This window comes from Aquarana catesbeiana, linkage group LG09 (genome assembly GCF_042186555.1).
Source record: "Aquarana catesbeiana isolate 2022-GZ linkage group LG09, ASM4218655v1, whole genome shotgun sequence".
Taxonomy (NCBI): domain Eukaryota; kingdom Metazoa; phylum Chordata; class Amphibia; order Anura; family Ranidae; genus Aquarana; species Aquarana catesbeiana.
In genome coordinates this window covers 236223740-236236651 of record NC_133332.1, presented here as the reverse complement: position 1 = coordinate 236236651, position 12912 = coordinate 236223740, and the positions used below count along the sequence as shown (strand labels likewise).

General features: G+C 43.2%; 1 protein-coding gene across 3 annotated transcripts in view; it reads left to right on the top strand.

The window, feature by feature from the left end:
- The window catches only part of PNPLA7 (patatin like domain 7, lysophospholipase), a 478577-nt gene that overhangs the window by 28550 nt on the left and 437115 nt on the right, over window positions 1-12912 (top strand). The window contains exon 2 of one of the 3 annotated variants that reach the window (XM_073599989.1): window positions 1427-1490. The exons of the other annotated variants lie outside the window; for them this stretch is intronic. The gene's annotated coding sequence lies outside the window, so the exon portion shown is untranslated. The remainder of the gene's footprint in view (window positions 1-1426; window positions 1491-12912) is intronic. 3 annotated transcript variants of the gene reach the window in all.

Sequence of the window (12912 nt, the reverse complement as noted above, 5' to 3'; positions counted from 1 at the left end):
TGGGCAGTAGGGATAATCGGTGCAGCAGTGGGGGCCGTTACAAGCACCGATCTCCCTGTATAGATTTCAGTAAAGCAGCTAACCTCCTCCTCCTCCTCCCTCCCGTGGCTTTCAGATGCTTTATTTAAATCTATACAAGGAGATCGGTGGTTGTAACAGGCCGCACCGATCACCCCTGACTGTCCCCTGTGTCCTTCTCCATGTCCTCCTCCGTGCTCCTAAGGTCCCCCGCCATGTCCTCCTCCAGTCCCCCTCTGCTTCCCCTCCATCTCCTCCTCCGCTCCCCCTTCATGTCCTTCTCCGCTCCTCCTCCATGTCCTCCTCCAGTCCCCCCTGTCCCAGATCTGTTAGGATGGTAAGTGATCACTGATTGTCCATTCATCTTTAGTGGAGCCGAGGCTGCTGAGAAAGGGACTGGAGAGGCTGTGTCCTCAGTGACTTTCCTTGTCTCAAAGGGAGGATGTCAGGGGTCTGTTTAAACCCCTGATATCTCACCAAAGCCCCCCCCCCCCCCCCAACAGGGTTGATTTAAAAAAAAAATTAAACATTTTAATACATATTTAAAAGGAAAATTGTAAAAATAATAAAAAATAAAATAAAAAAAACTGACACTGTTTACCTCAAGCATTGTAAAAAAAAAAAAAATAAAAAAATATAAATTTTGTAAAAAATTTATATAAAAAAACAAAAATTGTAAAAAAAATTAAATAAAAAACTACTGACACAGTCCATGCCTCATCAGTGCCCATCAGTGGTACTGTCACATGACATAAAAAAAAGTATTAGTAATCGGTATCGGCAAGTACTTGAAAAAAAGTATTGGTACTTGTACTCGGTCTTAAAAAAAGTGGTATCGGTGCATTGGGGCACTATTTCATCCACTGATACCAACGAAGGGACACAATTCCTCCCAATGATGCCAACGATGGGGCACAATTCCTACCAATGACACCAACCAAGCGGCACAATTCCTCCCGAAGACTCCCAACAATGGGGCGCAATTCCTCTCACTGACACCAAAGATGTGGCATTTTTTCTCTCACCGATGCTGGGACTTTTTCTACTCCCGATGGCCACAGTCCGCCCCCTCTAAAGTCTAAAGGACGGTAAACTGGACCTTTGTTTAGAATGGAGGCCCCTTCTGTAGGGAATTACACAGACCTAAGAAAACGGTCATTTACATTAACAGTTGCAGTTTTATGGGTAGCACTGGGGACTCGAATGCTTTCACCATTTGCTTGGAATTGCTTTCAATAACACTTTGTACGAAAAGGATGTGTATGTATATTAGGATGGCTGTTTTATAATGGGAATGTCTGTTTTTGTTTCCTTTACTAACTAGCATGCCTCATCTCTAACTTCTGTTCTGCTCTTGTTTCTGTCTCCTGTTTCTAATGCTGTCCCTAATATTGATCCCGACCAATAGTTGTGGAGTTTTCCTTCCTATAATGTGTGACCTGCCTTCTCCACTCATGCCGTCCCTACGCAAGGTAGGTCGAATGCTCATTCCTTCTGTCTGAGGACCTATCTGGTGTTGTCATTGTCTCTTAAAGAGTGCATGGTTGTTCATTTAACAATTTTCTATAATAACAGGTGTGTGCTGTATAAACTGTATGGTAGCCTACACACGATAGGATTTTCTGATGGAAAATGTGTGATAGGACCTTGTTGTTGGAAATTCCGACCGTGTGTAGGCTCCATCACACATTTTCCATAGGAATTTCTGACACACAAAGTTTGAGAGGTTGCTATAAAATTTTCCGACAACAAAATCCGTTGTCGGAAATTCCGATCGTGTGTACACAAATCCGATGCACAAAGTGCCACGCATGCTCAGAATAAATTAAGAGACAAAATCTATTGGCTACTGCCCCGTTTATAGTCCCGACGTACGTGTTTTACGTCACCGCGTTCAGAACGATCGGATTTTCCGACAACTTTGTGTGACCATGTGTATGCAAGACAAGTTTGAGCCAACGTTCGTCTGAAAAATCCATGGATTTTGTTGTCGGAATGTCTGATCAATGTCCGACTGTGTGTACAGGGCATTAGGCTACATACAGATTGTACAGCGCTCCCAATGGGCACACCTGTTAGTGTAGAAAAAGGTGGAGATCAGTTTTAACAAGCTGTAAATGAGCTGTTAAACAATCCCTCACTAAGCTCTGGAACTGCAGGCAGTGTGGAGCAATTCATCCTCACGATTCATAGCATTAAGACCAAATTCACAATTTTGTGTTGTGATAGCACATAGCATACACTAAGTCAAATGCAATTCATAAGTGCACCTGTATTGTAATCTGCCACAATGCTTGGTGATGAGTTGCTATGCGTTGCATTACAGAAAGTAGGTTGTGTAACTTTAGGCATGTTAGGGTGTGTTTTTAGCCCATTCATTTTGAATAGGCTACCTTAACTCAGTAATGCTAATGGGCAATATAACACACCTTAATGTCGCAGAGAGAATTAAATGGGCCTTTATACCTTTTAAGATGTGTCAATGACTACAATACTGTATTATGTTTTGCTGTCTTAATCGTACAGTACATGACTTCTATTTTATAGACCATGGTTATATGCTGCTGCCTTCATTTGTTTGGACACTGGAAAAAGCTTTGCTGGGAACACCCCCAGTGAATCCGTGTTTAGCCCCAGCCACTCCGTGGGACGTCGGTTCTTTGCTTTTATCCTTAGGTGATGGACCTCTTCCCCTTTGGAAACTATTCTTTGTTTCTTCACTACTTTGACTGACACTTCTATTAAGAGCCAACTGCTTATTGCCTCAGTTCTTACCAGTAGTTTACAAATCATTTACCCTGGATGTACATCTTTGGATCTGCATCAGCGGGGCCAGCCTATAATGTTTGCTTCAAGCATTGGATCCTGCATTCAGCACTCGCCTTCGCATGAGGTGCAACAAGAGTAGTTAGGCTGCAGAGTGCTATGCAGGTTCTAGGTCAATTTCTATGGCACCCAGGCCCTGAAAACCCCTACGGGGGTATGCCTGCTATGATGCATGAAATTTGTTTTTTTTCTGCAACCTGCTGCATAGATGAGATAATATGTAGGGTTGATTTACTAAAACTAGTGAGTGCAAAATCTGGTGCAATTCTGCATAGAAGTTAGCAGTTTTTTTTTTTTTGTCAAACTTAATTGAACAAGTCGAAATTAGAAGCTGGCTACAATACACAGCTGCATCGGATTTTGCTCTCTCCAGTTTTAGTAAATCAACACCATGGCTTACATGTATTTATGACAGGGTCCTGTTTTTTCATGTGGGGTGTTATTCACTGATTGTGCTATTCCCTCTGTAAAAGTAAAGTTTTTATCACGTTCGCCTTTTTATATTTGGCGGGTTTCCCACACAGCGTTGCTGCTTGAGTGGTGAGGTAGCTGTAGTTCACCAACCAGCTGACACACTTCCACCTGCCACTTCTGGTGAGGAAGCAAGGAGCACGTCAGCATATCTGCCTTCCTTCCAAATACACAGCAAAAGCACATCGATGCCTGGGTTATAACGGCTTCTTTCCTGAACATGCAAATACCCTCTCAGTCTGCATTCATTTTGTGGGTACCGCAGAAGGCATCCCCTCACTTAGGTATGTCTGGTTTCTTCGGAAAGCTCTCTGCCCTTCTAGAACTTTTAGTCTCCAAGACTGAAAACCACTTTTCTGCCTTTCCATCACCTGAATCTATTCAGGCGTATGACTCTAAACCTCCCAACCTCTTTAACTAAGATATTCTGAAGGGAGAGGTGGATGGGGGGGGGGGGGGGGGGGGGGGGGTTTTCCCTTATGCATTTTATGAGATGCAAATAAAGGAATAAAGGCTTCATGTCATATGCTTTCTACTGTAAGCTCACTTTTTGATGCAGTGCGTGCTGGCATTTGCCTGGCAACACTGGAACCGCCTCAGCCTAAACAGGCTCCTATGGGCATAACATTTTTTGAGGAGTTTAGTAAGACTTTTCCCTTGCACGCACAAATTAACTGAGCTTTGCATAAGGATTGGCCAGATCCTGCAAAAAGGTTTTCCTTTATCAAAACTCTTTGCTGAGTTCTATCCTATGGAAAAGGATTTTGCAAATAAAATGGCCTGTCCCAATAGTGGATCCTGCCATTTCTGTTCTCAACAAGCATCTCATTGCTTATTAGGATGTTCCCTCTTCTAAGGATTCTATTGACGCCTTCCACAGGTAAATTAGCCATTGATGGTCCTACCCTACAAACGGCCATTGTGGCTATGCTCAGAAGACAGAACTTCTACAGATTTCTGTGCAGCTGCAGCACTCCCTCATCTCTGCCTCCCCTGGCCTCAGCATTCAGCAGACTTGGGCAGCTGACTCCAGCCCTCCTCTGGTCCTCCTCCAGACCCTACACTTTCTGCTTCCCATTTCTGCCAACAGCTTCTTCCTGGCAACAGCACATGGGAAGGGGCTAGGGGGGTGCACTGTAATGTAAGGAAGGGTGGGGGACTTCTGATAGTGAAGGGGGCTCCTGACCTCTGATGTAAGGGGGGGTTGTGCTCTGGACATACAACCTGCCCTTTGAGAGCGACCATAATGCTGATGCAACCCGCAGTGAAATTGAGTTTGAGGTTAAAGGTTTAGTCAGCTGGAGCTGCTTGGAAAAGGTGTCTTTTATGCATGCCTTTCGATGGTGAACGCCTGTTTGGGGAATCCTTAGATAAATTTATCAAGGAATCGACCCTACAAAACAACATCCTAAGCCTACTATTACCATGGCTACTACCTTTATTCACCAAAAGCATTTATTTTGCTCCACCCAGACTTCCTCCTCTAAGTCAAAAGCAGGTTTATTCTTTGATCCCAAACCTTAGACTCCAAAACCCCCAAGCCTTCACAATGAAAAGACACCCTCACTCCCCAGGGTCGGGGAACATCTGCTGGAATTTGTTTTATCCCCTTTTTGGACCTAAAATCCATAATCTGATATCTGTGGGTCACCAAATCCCACATGGAGTCTGCAAAAATCTTTCAAAACTTTTATCAGATTAGGGCAATTTCTGTCATCCGTGGACATCCAAAATGCTTGACATTGCAATTTTCTTGCACACCAACACTTTCTACACTATGCTGTGGGAGACTAGGATTTCCAATTTGTTGCCCTGCCATTTGGGCTCTCCTCTTTTTTTCACTTTTGAATCAAGAGTCTTCACAAAAGTATTAACTCTAAGAACTCAGGGCATCCATATTATGGGGTACTTGGATGACTTTCTACTAAGTTCCCTTAGCCACGGTTGACCAGACATCCCACAACTTGCTTCCGCATGCAGGTTCTGGGCCTCATTGTAGCCTCTTTTGAGGTAGTCCCTTTTGCTCAGTTCCACGGGAGATCTTTGCAGATCAACATTTCCATGATGTGGAACAACCAAATCCTTTCTCTGGATTGAATACTACTGTTGTCCAGCCAGGTTAAAGTCTTCCTGGCATGGTGAATTTCTAGCGCAGCCCTAGAATCTGGGAAATGGCTCCTTCCCTTTCCCCTGAAAGATGGCAACGATGGATGGAAGCCTTACAAGCTGGGGTAGAATCTACAATTCCCTATGTCCATGGAACCTGGTCCTCTCAATTGTCAATGCTATCCATCAACATTCTTGATCTGAGAGCCTTAATACTGACTGTCCTACTTTGGACCCCTCTCCAACATTGTCAACCAGTCAAGATGCAATCAGACATTACCATGACTGTGGCCTAGATAAAACCACCAAGGAGGTACCAGAAATCTGGCAGCGCTGAAGGAAGCAAGCCTGATTCTTTCCTGGGTGGAGAAACCCTTTCCAGCTCTATCTGCTATCTACAAACAAAGGTTTTAAATCAGTAAGCAGACTTCCTGATTTGTTAATGACTGGACTTCAGGACAGCATCCATCCGAAGAACTTCCTGATCTTCTGTATTTATCCTCTCTTCCCTATGTCCTGTCCTGAAGTATGCCAAGATTATTTCAATCAACTGACTGGATGTGGTCAGAGCAGAGCAATCAGGATGTGGTCAGAGCAGTTTGGGTCTACCTAGCTTCAACGTCTTGCTTCAGAAAAAACAGATTTCCTCTTTGTCTTCCTTGAAGGGCAAACCTTAGCTAGGTGACTATGGCAGCTCATTTCCAGAATGTATGCTCTCAAGAAAGGGTTCCTCCCTTACAAAACACAGAATTGGTTTTGGGAGCCCCGAACACTAGTATAAATAGATGAGGTGGTGCTACCATACACAAATTTACATAGTTACATAGTAGGTGCGGTTGAAAAAAGACACAAGTTCATCCTGTTAGTGTGCGCTTTTATGTTAGTATTACATTGTATATCCCTGTATGTTGTGGTCATTCAGGTGCCTAATAGTTTTTTGAAATTATCGATGCTCCCCGCTGAAACCACTGCCTGTGGAAGAGATATTCCACATCCTTACCGCTCTTATAGTAAAGAACCCCCTAAGCAGTTTAAGGTTAAACCGCTTCTCTTCTAATTTTAGTGAATGGCCGCGTGTTTTTTTTTTTTTAAATTCCTTTTTGCGGAACAATTTTATACCTATTGTGGGGTTACCAGTATGGTATTTGTACATTTGAAATCATATCCCCTCTCAAGCGTCTCTTCTCCAGAGAGAATAAGTTCAGTGCTCGTAACCTTTCCTCATAACTAAGGTCCTCCAGTCCCTTTATTAGCTTTGTTGCCCTTCTCTGGACTCTCTCCAGTTCCAGCACATCCTTCCTAAGGACTGGTGCCCAGAACTGGACGGCATACTCCAGGTGCGGCCGGACCAGAGTCTTGTAGAGTGGGAGAATTATTGTTTTATCTCTGGAGTTAATCCCCTTTTTAATGCATGCAATGCAATATTCTGTTTGCTTTGCTTGCAACAGCTTGGCATTGCATGCCACTGCCAAGCCTATCATCCACTAGGACCCCCAGGTCTTTTTCCATCCTAGATTCCCCCAGAGGTTCTCCCCCTAGTGAGTAGATTGTATTCATATTTTTGTCACCCAAATGCATTATTTTACATTTTTCTACATTTGCCATGTAGTTGCTCACCACATTAATTTGTTCAAATCTTCTACCAAGGTTTCCACATTCTGCTGAGAAATTATTGCCTTGCTTAGCTTACTATCGTCTGCAAATACTGAGATTGAGCTGTTTATCCCATCCTCAAGGTCATTTATGAATAAATTAAATAGTATTAGTCCAGGACAGAACCTTGGGGGACCCCGCTTTTCACACCGGACCATTCCAAGTACTTCCCATTTATCACTACCTTCTGAATTCACTCCTGTAGCCAGTTTTCAATCCATGTACTCGGTCCATGCCAACAGACCTTAGTTTGTACAGTAAACGTTTATGGGGAACTGTATCAAATGTCTTTGCAAAATCCAGATACACCACATCCACGGTCTTTCCTTTATCTAGATGGCAGCTCACCTCCTCATAGAAGGTTAAAAGGTTGGTTTGGCAAGAACGATTCTTCATGAATCCATGCTGATTATTGCTAATGATACCGTTTTCATTATTAAAATCTTGTATATAGTCCCTTATCCCCTCCAAGAGCTTGCATACTATTGATGATAGGCTAACTGGTCTGTAATTTCCAGAGCTGTATCTTGGCCCTTTTTTAAATATTGGGCTTTTCTTCAATCTGCTGGTACCATTCCAGTCAGTAGACTGTTCATAATAATTAGAAACAATGGTCTGACAATTACTTGACCTGAGTTCCTTAAGGACCCTCGGGTGCAAGCCATCTGGTCCCGGTGACTTATTAATGTTAAGTTTTTCAAGTCTATTTCTAATCTCTGTTAGCCATGAGGGTGCTTCCTGTGAGGTGTCATGAGGATAAACATTGCAGTTTTGGTTACTAAACCCCCCCCCCCCCCCGTTTCCCTCAAGAAGCCTGAGGAGAAGAATAAATTCAATACCTTCGCCATCTCTCCATCCTTAGTAACCAGATTTCCTTCATCATTCTTTATGAGATCAATATGATCTGACCTCCCTTTCATACTATTTATATACTTAAAGAATTTCTTGGGATTTTTTTTACTCTCTTCCGCTATCTGCCTTTCGTGTTTTATCTTAGCCGTCCTGATTGCACCCTTACATTTCTTGTTGCATTCTTTGTAAAGTTAGAATGCTGATGATGATCCCTCAGCCTTGTATTTTTTGAAGGCCTTCTCTTTTTGCTTTTATATGCATTTTTACGTTGGCGTTAAGCCACCCAGGACTTTTATTAGCTCTTTTAAATGTATTTCCTATTGGGATGCACTGGCTAATACCCTTATTTAATATGCTCTTAAAGCATACCCATTTTTCCTCTGTATTCTTTTTTCCGAAAATTTTTTCCCATTTTAGTATCTTCTAGCAAGGATTGTAGTTTAGGGAAGTTGGCTCTTTTGAAATTCAGTGACTTTGTATTCCCCTTATGTTTCCTATTTGTGTGATTTATACTGAAACTTGAAAATTTGACCTGTGGTCGCTGTTTCCTAAATTGCCCCGTATTTCCACATCCGTGATCAGGTCTGTATTGGTAATCAGTAGGTCTAGTAACACTTTATTTCTTGTTGGTGCATTTACCATCTGACCATGAAATTGTCCTGCAAGACATTTAGGAAATGGCGAGCTTTCCTTCCGCCCAGTCTATGTCTGGATAATTAAAATCCCCAATAATGACACTTCCCATCCTTGCCGCTAATTCAAATTGTGATAGGAGGTCCGCCTCCCCCTACTCCCTCTGGTTAGGGGTCCTATAGCATACACCCAGTATTATGTTCCCCTTAGTTTCCTCCCTTTGTAGCTCTATCCATAAGGATTCCACCCCCTCCCTTGTACCATTAGTGATGTCATCTCTCACATTCACTTGTACATCATTTTTGATATACAGGCATACCCCTCCCTCTTTTTTACCCTCTCTATCCCTGCGATATAGGGAATACCCTTGAGTGGTTGCCAGCCAATCATGAGAGCTGTTGAACCAAGTCTCTGAAATCCCTACAAAATATAAATACTCCTCGTACAACAGTAGCTCTAGTTCTCCCTTGGTTAGGTGAAAACAACAAAACCTATAACAAAAACAAAAGAAGAAACGTTATAACACCCAAATGGCTACCTCCTCAAAATGTTTATTATATATCAAGACCAACAGTTAACTACAGCATCATTGATCACATGGTCTAGATCCCACATCCCGTGCCTCCCTAACCCTCACACTGGGAGTTCCTTCCTTACCTGTTGGATCGTTCCACCAGATTTGTCAGTGCTTCTTGGGCTTTTTAGCTTTAAGGATCCGTTTCGCAGGTTTGCTGGGTCGTCACCTGGTCCTCTGTTCATGCTTAAAGTTCTACCGGGTGTATGTTTAGGCCTCTGCAAATGCAAAGTTTGGGCTGCAAGGAGCTTCAAGCTGTCATCTGAATGGTTGGGGTCTGTTGAACCTTGTTTTCTGTGGGCCTGTTTGATGGGTTGTTGCCCATGCCCTGGTTTATTGCTTGGGGCATCCAATGGTCTGACTACAAGTCCTGCATCTTTTACTGTATAATTACAGTCTCATAGACTCAGGCCCCTTTCACACTGCCGCGACTTGAAAGTCATGTGATTTCAGGGAATACCTGTGTAAACTTGAGGTCTATGGACTTCAACTCACATCCAAGTTGAACCACAGGAGTACAGAGACTACTTTGAAGTTGTTGCGACTTGAAGTCTCACAGATATGAATGGTACCCATTGGAAATCATGGGGTACGACTTGTCATGCGACTTTGCAGTCCCAAGTTGCAGAAGTATGAAAGGGGCCTAAGGCTACACTGGAAATTCTTAACAGCCCAGTCCTGCTACCAAAATCAGTAGGTGTAGCAATTAATCACAAATCAAATAAAACAAATGGCTCCCTATAGAGTAAGCTGCACAAGTGTAGTAGCATCTGTGACGAACGCAGGTGTCAGATCCCTGCCCTCCTCGCTAACTTGCAACGAAGGACCGGCCAACCTCACACCACACTGTCACTTACGTAACAATGCCACTCTCAGCTGCGCCCAGCACAAAGATTTTCCAGCTTGCGGGACCACAATCTAGGTGCGAGCAACCTGACAGTGATTGTCACTGGGCTAATTGCACAATTAACCCTTTAACTGCCACCACCCCCGTTTAAAAGACCGAGCCGGGGGAGACTCGTAATTTTAGCAATACCAATTATAATTTTAGAATAAGCGTCTGCCACACACACTGCCACCACAGACAGGTCTGCTCAGAGTCTTACTCTACAACAGTAGCGCCCTTCAAGAGGCAGGTTCGTCTATAGCTTGCATTAAGAGCTTTAGAGACAAGGTTAACACTTTTCAACATAAGGGTTTATTATGAGAAGGTCAAAGTTGGTGCAAATAAAATATTTACAGAAAAAAGATGTTTCAAAAAGATAAAGACAATATACAGCCACAAAGCAATAAGGTAGAATTGGGAAGAAAGAATACTTGCAATTAATGTCCGAGGGTTGATCAGAGTTCGATCGATGAGCTAGGTACTCGGTTCTCGACTTGGCAGATGTTTCTTCTTGGATGGTAAAAGGAGAACTGCCCATTGTCTTGGCATCTCCTCTTTTCTGTCAAATCAAAGGGGGTGTTGACAGCGACCAGTAACCAATCATCTGGTCAGCTTGTTTAGGGGTTGGTTGCTGGGAGGTGTCTACACTCATGACCACGTCCCAGGTAGATTTTGTAATACATATTCATATATCTGCATCTATAGTGTTTACAGACTCCAAATATCCATATTATTATTCAACTTGAGATTTCCTTCAAAACAAGTCTAAACATGCCATCTCTATAAAGTATAGCCTGCTTTGGAGGAATAAGTGGTCCCAGGGGTTTCCCATATGACCTGACATAGGGGTGTCTGGACTTGAAACGTTCCATATTATCTGAGGAAACTAAATATGTCCAGATTATGGCTGTGCTATTACTAAGTCAGAAGTTAGGACACATGCTGAAATTTCATACTTATAAGTTAGAGGTGTATTCAGACAATTTACACCCGGGGCCTGTTAGGTCTCTGAATGGGGAGGGTGACAGTTTTACGACAGGCCTGAACACTGCCCTTACAACAAATGTTTTCTACTGACCTAACCTGGTTCTGTTTTCTCTGTTGAGATAACCTTTTCTGTTGAACTTAAAAAGCTTTGAATTCCTAAGACAAGGGAGGAGGGAGTTCAGAGTTCTCTGTGAGGTTACATGGTTAGCCAAACTGTCATGGCTACTTCCACACAAGATGGCAGCTAGCTACAGCTTTTCATGTCCCGTACGTGATATCGTTACAGCATCTTGTAGCCATCATTTGCACATGAATAGAGCATTAGAGCATTGTGCTTTTGTGTGTGTTTGATTACTACTACATGCTACTGGTGGAGCTTAATCCATGGGAAGCAGTTTGTTGCATTTGGTTAGCCATCATTTACTACATTTAGTGATTCATCAGTACCAATTCTAGAAGCAAGAATGAGCCAATAAGTTTCCTGTGTAGCCCAAGCCTAAGTTTCAACTTTTCTGAACAAGTTGAAGCTAAAGCTAGCCATACGTGGATATGCTTTTTTTTTTTTCCAATCAGCCAGAGGGCTAATTGAGAAAACTGAATGTATTTCCTCATCCACACAAGCAAGGTAGATAGAAGAATCCTCTTCATTGTGTCCCTGCTGAACCAATTGAATTTCGATCTATCTACGGTATGGCCAGCTTTACAGTTAAAGCACTGTTTGGTCACTTACAGCTTACCTGTAGGTACAAAGAATATCTCCTAAACGTGCACCGTTTAGGTGATTTTCCCTATTTCTGCAGCCGGTGATGACTATGCTGTCCCTTCAGAGAGCTGTGCCGCGGCCTTGGCTCCTGTGAGCTTGCGCTCGAGTGACGGCAACACAGCTCTGCCATTTAATTGTTTGGAGCCCGTGAACCGGAAGGAAAACCAGGTGAAGATGGAAGCCCTGTCAGCAGTGACGCTGGAGGGCTTTGTTTTAAAAGAGAGAAGTATAGGTTTTGAATTTTTTTTTTTTTTTTCCCCTATTCATACTTTCCTCGGTGGATGCAGCATCTGTCCAATGCTGCATATGTCCCCTGGCACATCTGCACTGAAAACCACACCGCCGATTGCTCAGTTTTCAGGGCTCCGTGAGCAGGGAGCTGTAGACTGTCAGTCAGCTCTGCTCATCTCCCTCCGTGCTCATTGGAGCGCTGAGCTGTGGAGGGGCGGAGCGGCCGTCTCAGGCTCTCAGCTCTCTGCTGAAAACGGGTCACAGGAGTGCAAAGCGAATTGCACTTCTGTGATCCATAGGAGAAGTCCAGCCAAACGAGCTTTGGCTGGACTTCTCCTTTTAAGGTAAGTCTTTCATAATGTGCTAGTATGTGATGCATACTAGTACATTATTTTAACTTGCTGGGACCGGATTTTTTTTTTTTTCTGTTTCAAGACTTTTACTACTGCTTTAAATTTTTGGTGGGATGCCTGTGAATTGCAGTGGTTGAGATGCAGTTTAAGGTACAGTAGTTACATGTGCTTTAAAGCGGCGTTCCGACATATAGCAATTTTTTTTTTTTTAAATCCACCTATTATAAGAACACTATTATAATGTGACACGCATTTTCTATATTACGCTGCTATAGTTTGTATTTTATATATAAACAAACCTTATATTTCTTCTTCTTGTGCGTTCCCATCTTGCTTGTGGGCAGGGGAAGCCCACAAGGATGATCTTGTGGAATACGGTGCTGGTGAATTAACCAGCATGCACCTCCCGATCTCGCACATGCGCATTATGCACACATAGCGGTGGAAACTTCTCTGGTTGCCATCACAACGGGCGTCGTCGTCGGAAAGTGCCTAGCCCGTTGTTATGGCAACCTAGCCCTCGGCGCTGCCCACTGATTCATGGGAAAGGATGACGCAC